The sequence below is a fragment of the Corvus hawaiiensis genome, chromosome Z (assembly GCF_020740725.1).
Source record: "Corvus hawaiiensis isolate bCorHaw1 chromosome Z, bCorHaw1.pri.cur, whole genome shotgun sequence".
Lineage (NCBI taxonomy): Eukaryota > Metazoa > Chordata > Aves > Passeriformes > Corvidae > Corvus > Corvus hawaiiensis.
The window spans coordinates 48,831,299-48,838,619 of record NC_063255.1 but is presented as its reverse complement, the minus strand read 5'-3'; the positions used below and the strand labels follow the sequence as shown (position 1 = coordinate 48,838,619).

Sequence of the window (7,321 nt, the reverse complement as noted above, 5' to 3'; positions counted from 1 at the left end):
GTTCTGAGAGGATTTCTCCCCAACTGAGTATAATTTTCATTAAGCAACATTCTAAGTATTACAGAAAGGCTAACAGATGCTCACACTCTATCTTATGGTCTAAGAAAATGCTGAACATATTGATAGATGTGGCAACAAATCCTGCTTTAAGTAAGTGGAACATCCTAAATAATCATGTTAAACTTCTTGTTTATTCTGGTAGGCAATAATAGGATTTGAACACAGAGTGCTGCTGAAACTGTAAAACACACTTCAGTGCCAGGGGAAGAAAATGTCATTACTACTACAAATCAAGGGAGATTATTTAATTAGGACCACTTCATCCTTTAAGCAAATAAAAGAACCTGAGTCTACCTTACTTCTTTCTGACTCCCACCATCAGTGCTCTGAATCATTTTGATCAAAAGCATGGTTTAAATCCACATCATATGCTTCCATAACACCTACTTTACACTTATTAGCTGTTTCTAAGCTTCTTCTAAATGAAATGGGGGCAACCATAGTTTCTGACCATGTCTTCCAGAAATAGATTCCTCGTAAGTATTTAATCTTGCTTTCTCTTCTTTCCTCTGTTTCCTATGGTCAATTATCCTGTTTTCTGCTGTTATTTCTTTTGCTAATCACAACATTTTACAGCCTTGTTCTGAAGCCTATATTCCACACTATTAAGACCTTATTATGTATTCACACTGCAAATGCAGGAGCTTTTCAGTGTAGGCGCTCTGTCTTTGCCATTATAGTAAACTCAGAGCCTGTCTTTGCACCTTTTATCCTTTAAAAGCTTTATCTTAAAATGGTAGTAATCTTCATAGGTTATTTATGCTTTAATGTGTTATGAATAACTCAATAACTAATTATTATGATAATGCAGGTAAAATATTTACAACAGTATCAGATATACTGTATTACAGCTAAAGCTGCTTATGTACTAATGACTATCAGAAAATACTCACTGGACCTTCAAAGGCATATTATCTCAGTGCACAGACATAGGATTCCTGTAAGTCCTTTCATTTCTGAGTCATTGTAATTATTTGTTTTCCCCTCATTCTTTTGCTTTCATGGTTAAGTTCTGATCAATTCTGAGTAGTTGCTTTCATAATATTCTTTTCTCTCCTTTTCTTCTGTAGAAAGAAAAAGAAATAATCCCAGAGGCCAAAATTCTTTTTCATGTTTTCTATATTACAGAATCAAAAAGACCATTGCTTTGGTATGTATGAACACCTCCGTTGTGTATTTGGATTGAAGAAATGACAGAATTTGGGTTGCAAAAAAACCAAAGGAATCAGGTTTTGTGCAGTATTACTAAAATATTCAGTATGATTTTATCCAAAGGGTGTTTTTTCTTAAGTATTGCAGTAACAGCACAATCACTACTGCCAGTTAGTACCATGATTTCCAGGCACAGGAAATGAAGAATACACTGTAACTCACCTTCTTTTGTAATATGTATTGCTATGTTCGTGACATCCAAGTATCACCTGAAATGGAGATTGAATGAAACATACCCATGTAAATATTTTTTAAGTAAAAAAGAAAAGTAGGAATGTAAACATTCTGATACACCGGAATAATTTAATATTGTGAAGTAAAATAAAAAAAAAAAAGGAGTGAGTCTGGAGTTCAAGCCTAGAGCTTTCTTGATTAACTTTTCCCCCATTGATATAGAGTCAGGGTCCATGCTTCCAAAAATACTTTAGGAAAAATTGCAAGTAAGATTAAGAATTTTGAGAAATACTCTGCTATTTTTTAAACCCCCAAATTTTTACACAATTTCTAAGTAATCTTTTTTTTTACTCTCAAAATAGTATATAATAACATAACTGAAGTTAATATGCAAAAGATGTTGGGTTTGTGGCTATGTGCATCATAGGTCTGTTATGTCGGTGAACGGTACAGGCTTTTATGGCCAAGATAAAAAGTACTGCCCAGGTTTATACAGGCAAAAATCCTTATACACTCAGAATAAGTCACCTTGAAAAAATCTGTCAGCAAATGGACAAGTGGTCTGAACCACCAGGATTAGGAGGCAGAAGACTCCCTTATGTTTCTTTATAAACACAGAGTGAGCAAGGCCACTTATATGATTTAGTCTTTCTCTCACTGCTGCACACTCACGCACAGGTTTGAAGGAAGTGTGATCCAAACAGCAGGTATGGAGTAGGGTGTATACATGACAGGTAACTATATTGCAGACTGAGACAAAATTGTTACAAACACGTTCGCAGTTGTTAAATGTTATATTGTTAATTGGTTATGCTGGGGCTGGATTTTGTAAGAGTTAAAGTTAATTAATATCGGTGCTCAAACTGTACAGGTGCAACACTCCCATGTAATCACTAGATGCCAATAGCCTGTGAGGTGTCTTACATCGCCCTAACATCCTGGGACATGGTTGGTGGGCTCAAAGAACCAATGGGAAGGAGAATGGAGGAAATGATGGACAGGAACACTTCCCAAAATGAGCCAAATAAGACCCTAAAAGGACCAAAGGGAAAGTGGATTGAAAAATGAACCAATCATGGTGAACCAGAGGCTATAAGAACTCTTGTGGGGTTTTGCCCCACATCCCCCTCTCATTACCTTTGCGTACGGGGAGCACCCAGCCTCTCGAGAGTGCTGAACCTTTCTGCTTTGTCACTGGGGTCCTGAGCCTATCCTGGGTCCCCGCTTCCAGTTGTCATTTGTGTTCTGTTTAATAAATCAGTTAAACCTGTTCAGGTGACTGACCATTCATTTCATTTTTGGAGAACTTGGGACACAATGAAGGGTGAAGACCTGCATAGAAATTACAATGCTCCATGCAGAATGCTGGTATGAAGCTCAATTTTTTCAATAACAGGTTAGAGGTCATCATGGGGAAGTGAGTGAGTGACTATGTTTACTTGGTTAATGGCTGGGGTTACACCTCAGTTTAGTGAAAAACTATTTCAAGAACATCAGCATTTAAATACTCCAGTATTTTCATTTGCTAGCTGATTAGTTCTGAAAAATATATTGTTTAATATCTGTTTAATCTAGATGGAGATGACACATTTTTTCTAGGTTATGTTGAATGCCATCTAGTTTGTTAGGGCTTGGTTAGGTACTAGACTATTGCAGTGTTTAGGTTAAAAATCATGAAAGATCAAAACTTCTTGAGAAAATGCTACAATGAGAGAACCTCATTGGAACCCCATCTCCAAGGTGGGTGTTGAGCATACCTGCAGTCAGAGTGAGCCTTCAGGGCTTGCACTAGGCTTTTGATTTCTGATTTGCATGCAAAATTAGAGAATGAACGTTTGGGAGGACAACAGTAGCGCTGAGAAGTAATTCCACGTGCAAGGAGATCTATTCAAGAAATCAATATTGACCATCTTCTTGAGCACAAAAAGTAAGAGCAATTGCATATGTTTCTTGGGTTTAATTTTTGGCTATGAATTTATTTTGCTCTGACATGTTATTCCAGGAGCCATGCCAGTGTCCTGAGGATGCTTGAAGAGCATATGGTTTCTGGGCAGCATCTTTTCTGCCAGTCCTTGCTAACCTGTACGTCTTCTTTTCCACAGCACCCTGAACAATTGAAGAGTGCAGATCCCTTCTAGGCAATTTCTACTCCTGCCTCCTAGGAGTGGGGACAAAGGATGTTCAATTCTTGCATTATTTGTTCAAATATTCCTTTGAAATTCAGTGCATTCTCACTTTTCTGGCATAGAATTCTGTGTCAACAAATGAAGAAGTATTATATATATCTAAACAAAAAAATAATTTCTTTATCTAGAGCACAATCTAAAGTTCTGCCGAAAATGATAGCAGGAAAACCCCAATACTAACATAAGCTTTCAAACGGATACGAGTCTTATAAAAGAGATCAGTGATAGCTGCTTGCTCTTCCCTCAGTTGTGTGAAAGTATTGTTTAATTATGGATCAAGTTCAGCCTTTAGCTCCTTGACCAATGTTGATTATTCCTTCCATTTTCTTCTGTGGCCTCATGCTGAGCAGGAATGATGCACAGATAAAACTGGCATTATTTAGCTGCCTATATTCTCTAGAGAATATAAAAAGACTGTAAAAGGAAAGAAGAAGAAATTTAAAAAAAAAAACCAAAACCAAAAACCCTTGGAGCACTTTGAATTAAAGGAAAAAGATAGAATAGCAAAAATTGGATCTAAAACAATAAAGTAAAACTCTCTCTGGGCAAGAGATCTGAGAAATACACACAATTCCCATTCTTTTTAGGCATGTAAATTAAAATATATATAGCTTTTTGATCAAAATATATAAAACAGAAGTCTTGTAATTTTAACGGTTATTGTTGACCCAAAACAGTCTGTGTCTGAATAGACCATTTTTCAATTTTTTAAAAATTTTTTGGTTTTATTTGTAAAATAAAATTTGCCTCAAGGGCAGCTTATTTTGGCCTAAGATGGTTATCCAGCACAAGAAAGCAACTTGTCCCATCTGAGGCATTTGGAACATTGTTAGTCCTTGAAGTTCTGATTGAATAAAAAACCAAGGAGAGTTTACAATGTAAACCCATGGGTTTTAAACAAAATTTCTACACACCTCAGCAGCTGTTGCTGTGGTTTCAGAGTTTTTGCACTTACTGACAATTCAGGAAATTTATGGGTTTCAATATGGTATATCAGGATCACTCCTGTGCACAGCATCTTCTGGATAGAGACAGAGAAATAGCTAAAATTGATACTATGCACTTATGTCTGAACTTCTTTGAATGTCTTTATGGTACATTCAATGTTTGTTCCTCTGTGAGAATGTGGTTCAGTATGATTTCACCATATGTGTTGATTTCCTATGAGATAAAATATTTTTAACAATGCTTTATCCCAAACATATTTTAATTAATGTAAGTGCAAGGGAGCAAAAATTTGGAACAGTTTCTGCACTTTAGCCACAAGTAAGAAGCATGTTTTTTATATACTTGAACCAAAGCCAGTAAGGCACGATTAAGACTGTAAACTTGGCCTGAACAATTGACAGTTGCGCACTGAGAGCAACAGAGTAAAGCAGCTAAGGTCACTAAGCTGCTAAGCCCATGTATCTAGCTGTGTATCTTGCACAGTTTACGTACCATTTTGTCCTTCTGGAAATCACTGGTGATAAATGAAAACAGCAACCCCAACTAATTAAGCAACACTAGTTTCTACCTTTGCAGGACAACAGAAACCATGCCATTTTTATTGCACCTATGTGCTATTTAATCCCGTCAGTACCCCATGTGCTTCTATTAGGTTTAAAATTCCTGAGAGTTTAAGTGAGAACATGGCCAAAATGTGCAACATCCACTGTGGAGTGTACACAGTCATGACAAAGCATTATTAGGAAAATAAAAATTCTTAATTCTTGTTAGTCTAATCACTTAAGTTATTATTACAGAATAACAATCAGTGCTGCAAATCCTGAGGAAAAGACCAAATTTTAAAGCTGAAATGCCATAGTGATGTGTCATAAGGAATCCCAGAAATCTATTCTAAACAAGAGCAGGCTCTACCTTCTTCTGCAGCCTGTGTCTGTCAAGGCCCATTATGAACATTAAGATTTCTTTGGAGTTTGAGAGGAGAAATGACTGCTTGAATTCCTGCCTTCGGTTTCAAAATGTAAAATTCCAGAGATGTCCTTCATAGCTCTATGTTTTTACATTAACAGCCCATCGTATACTTTACAAATCATTCAGAGAAAATGTTTTGCTTCACTTGGGGAGAGCAATATCGTGCTTTGTTGCCAACAATAGCAACAATAATTCCACAAGTTTTTTTCTGTGTTGTTATTACATCAAGAAGCGTGATTACTTCAGCCTAACAGCCAAACAGAGGTAAATCCTGGGGCAACATCTTCACTGCAATGTGTAAATCATTTCTGCAACATCCTTATTTTGGGGAGTCTCTGCCTTATGCATTTACTGCTCACTTTCTCCCCCATCTAACACCTGATATAGATCAGCGAAATGTGTGTAGTTTAGGTGATTGACAACTCGGTCAGTTATTGTTTCCTATGCAAAACATAATCACTGAAGTGGAAGTGCAAGAATAGAGACAGTTTTTAGAGAAAGCTTAAGAGTCTGAGTAAATGTCACAGCTTCTCTGTAGAGATGTAATTAGTCACAATCACAGAATCACAGAATCACAGAATAAGCTGAGTTGGAAGGGACCCACAAGGATCACTGAGTCTAGCTTCTTACCCTGCACAGCACCATCCCCAGGAGTCACACCATGTGCCTGAGAGCATTGTTCAATGCCTCTTGAGGTCTGTCAGGCTGGTGCTGTGACCACTTCCCTGGGGAGGTTGTTCAGTGCCCAGCCACCATCTGGGTGAAGAACCTTTCTCTCATACCCAACCTAAACCTCTCCTGACACAACTTCCCTCATGTCCTGTCACTGGTCACCACAGAGGAGAGATCAGTGCCTGCCCCTGTGCAGAGCAGAGTGGGACAATCCCCTCCCTTACCCAGGTGAAGATGCAGTGCCTGATGCACCCCAAGACATGGGTGGCTCTCCTATTTGTCTCTTAACATTTTAAAGATGGCAGATAGTTGAATTCTTTTTTACCATCCTGACATGCATCTGTTTGCTAAATTTATTGGTACTGGAGCTATGTCTATTCTGCAATCCAAGGGTGACTACTGATGAGTCAAACATATTTAACTTGCCTTTTAAAGGAAAAGGGGATGACAAGTGTGGCATCAATCTTTAAAGGTACTTCAAGGGTAGTCCTAAAAATTAGGTACTTGAAAGTCAAACTTTAGACCACTAAAATTTGTTTCCAGGAAGCTGACAAAAATGAGGTAATGATCACTGTGATCAATATAATATACTTGGAAATAAAATATTACTTTTGTAGCTGGAAATCATCACTAGTATAGCCACTAGATTTATTGGAATAAATCACCTAAAACATGTCAGTAAGCACGAGCTGGCTAATACTATGTAGTTGAACTTTCAGATAAGCTTTCAGTCAAAGGCCAGTTCCAAAGGTGTTGCAAGGCAGGAGAGGAGACAAGCCCAAGAGATAAAAATGTATTAAAACCAGAAAATAAAATATAGGAATAAATGGGTATTTTTTATTGAGGGAGAGGATGCCAAAAGGCTGTTACTGAGATCTATGCATTTTATATACATATGTATAAATTACCAGGAAAAGAAGAAAACTACATAGGTGATAGAACTTGCAGACAACAGTAGAGACATGAAAAGGATACGATGGAAAAAGAAAAAGCTTGCTAGAACGAATTATCTTGAAAATAATATGACCAAAGAGGTACCGATGCAGTTAATAAAATTACACAGGTGGAACGAGTCCTATAAATTCCTTGAGGAGCAGGTG

The 7,321-nt window shown here is 37.3% G+C and overlaps 1 long non-coding RNA gene across 1 annotated transcript; it reads left to right on the top strand.

The window, feature by feature from the left end:
- The first annotated feature begins 379 nt into the window (after nucleotides 1-379).
- LOC125320305 lies at nucleotides 380-2,716 on the top strand. The gene is made up of 3 exons (XR_007201065.1): nucleotides 380-536; nucleotides 1,131-1,210; nucleotides 2,318-2,716. It is a non-coding gene; the product is annotated as an uncharacterized LOC125320305 (long non-coding RNA).
- Nucleotides 2,717-7,321: the final 4,605 nt, after the last annotated feature.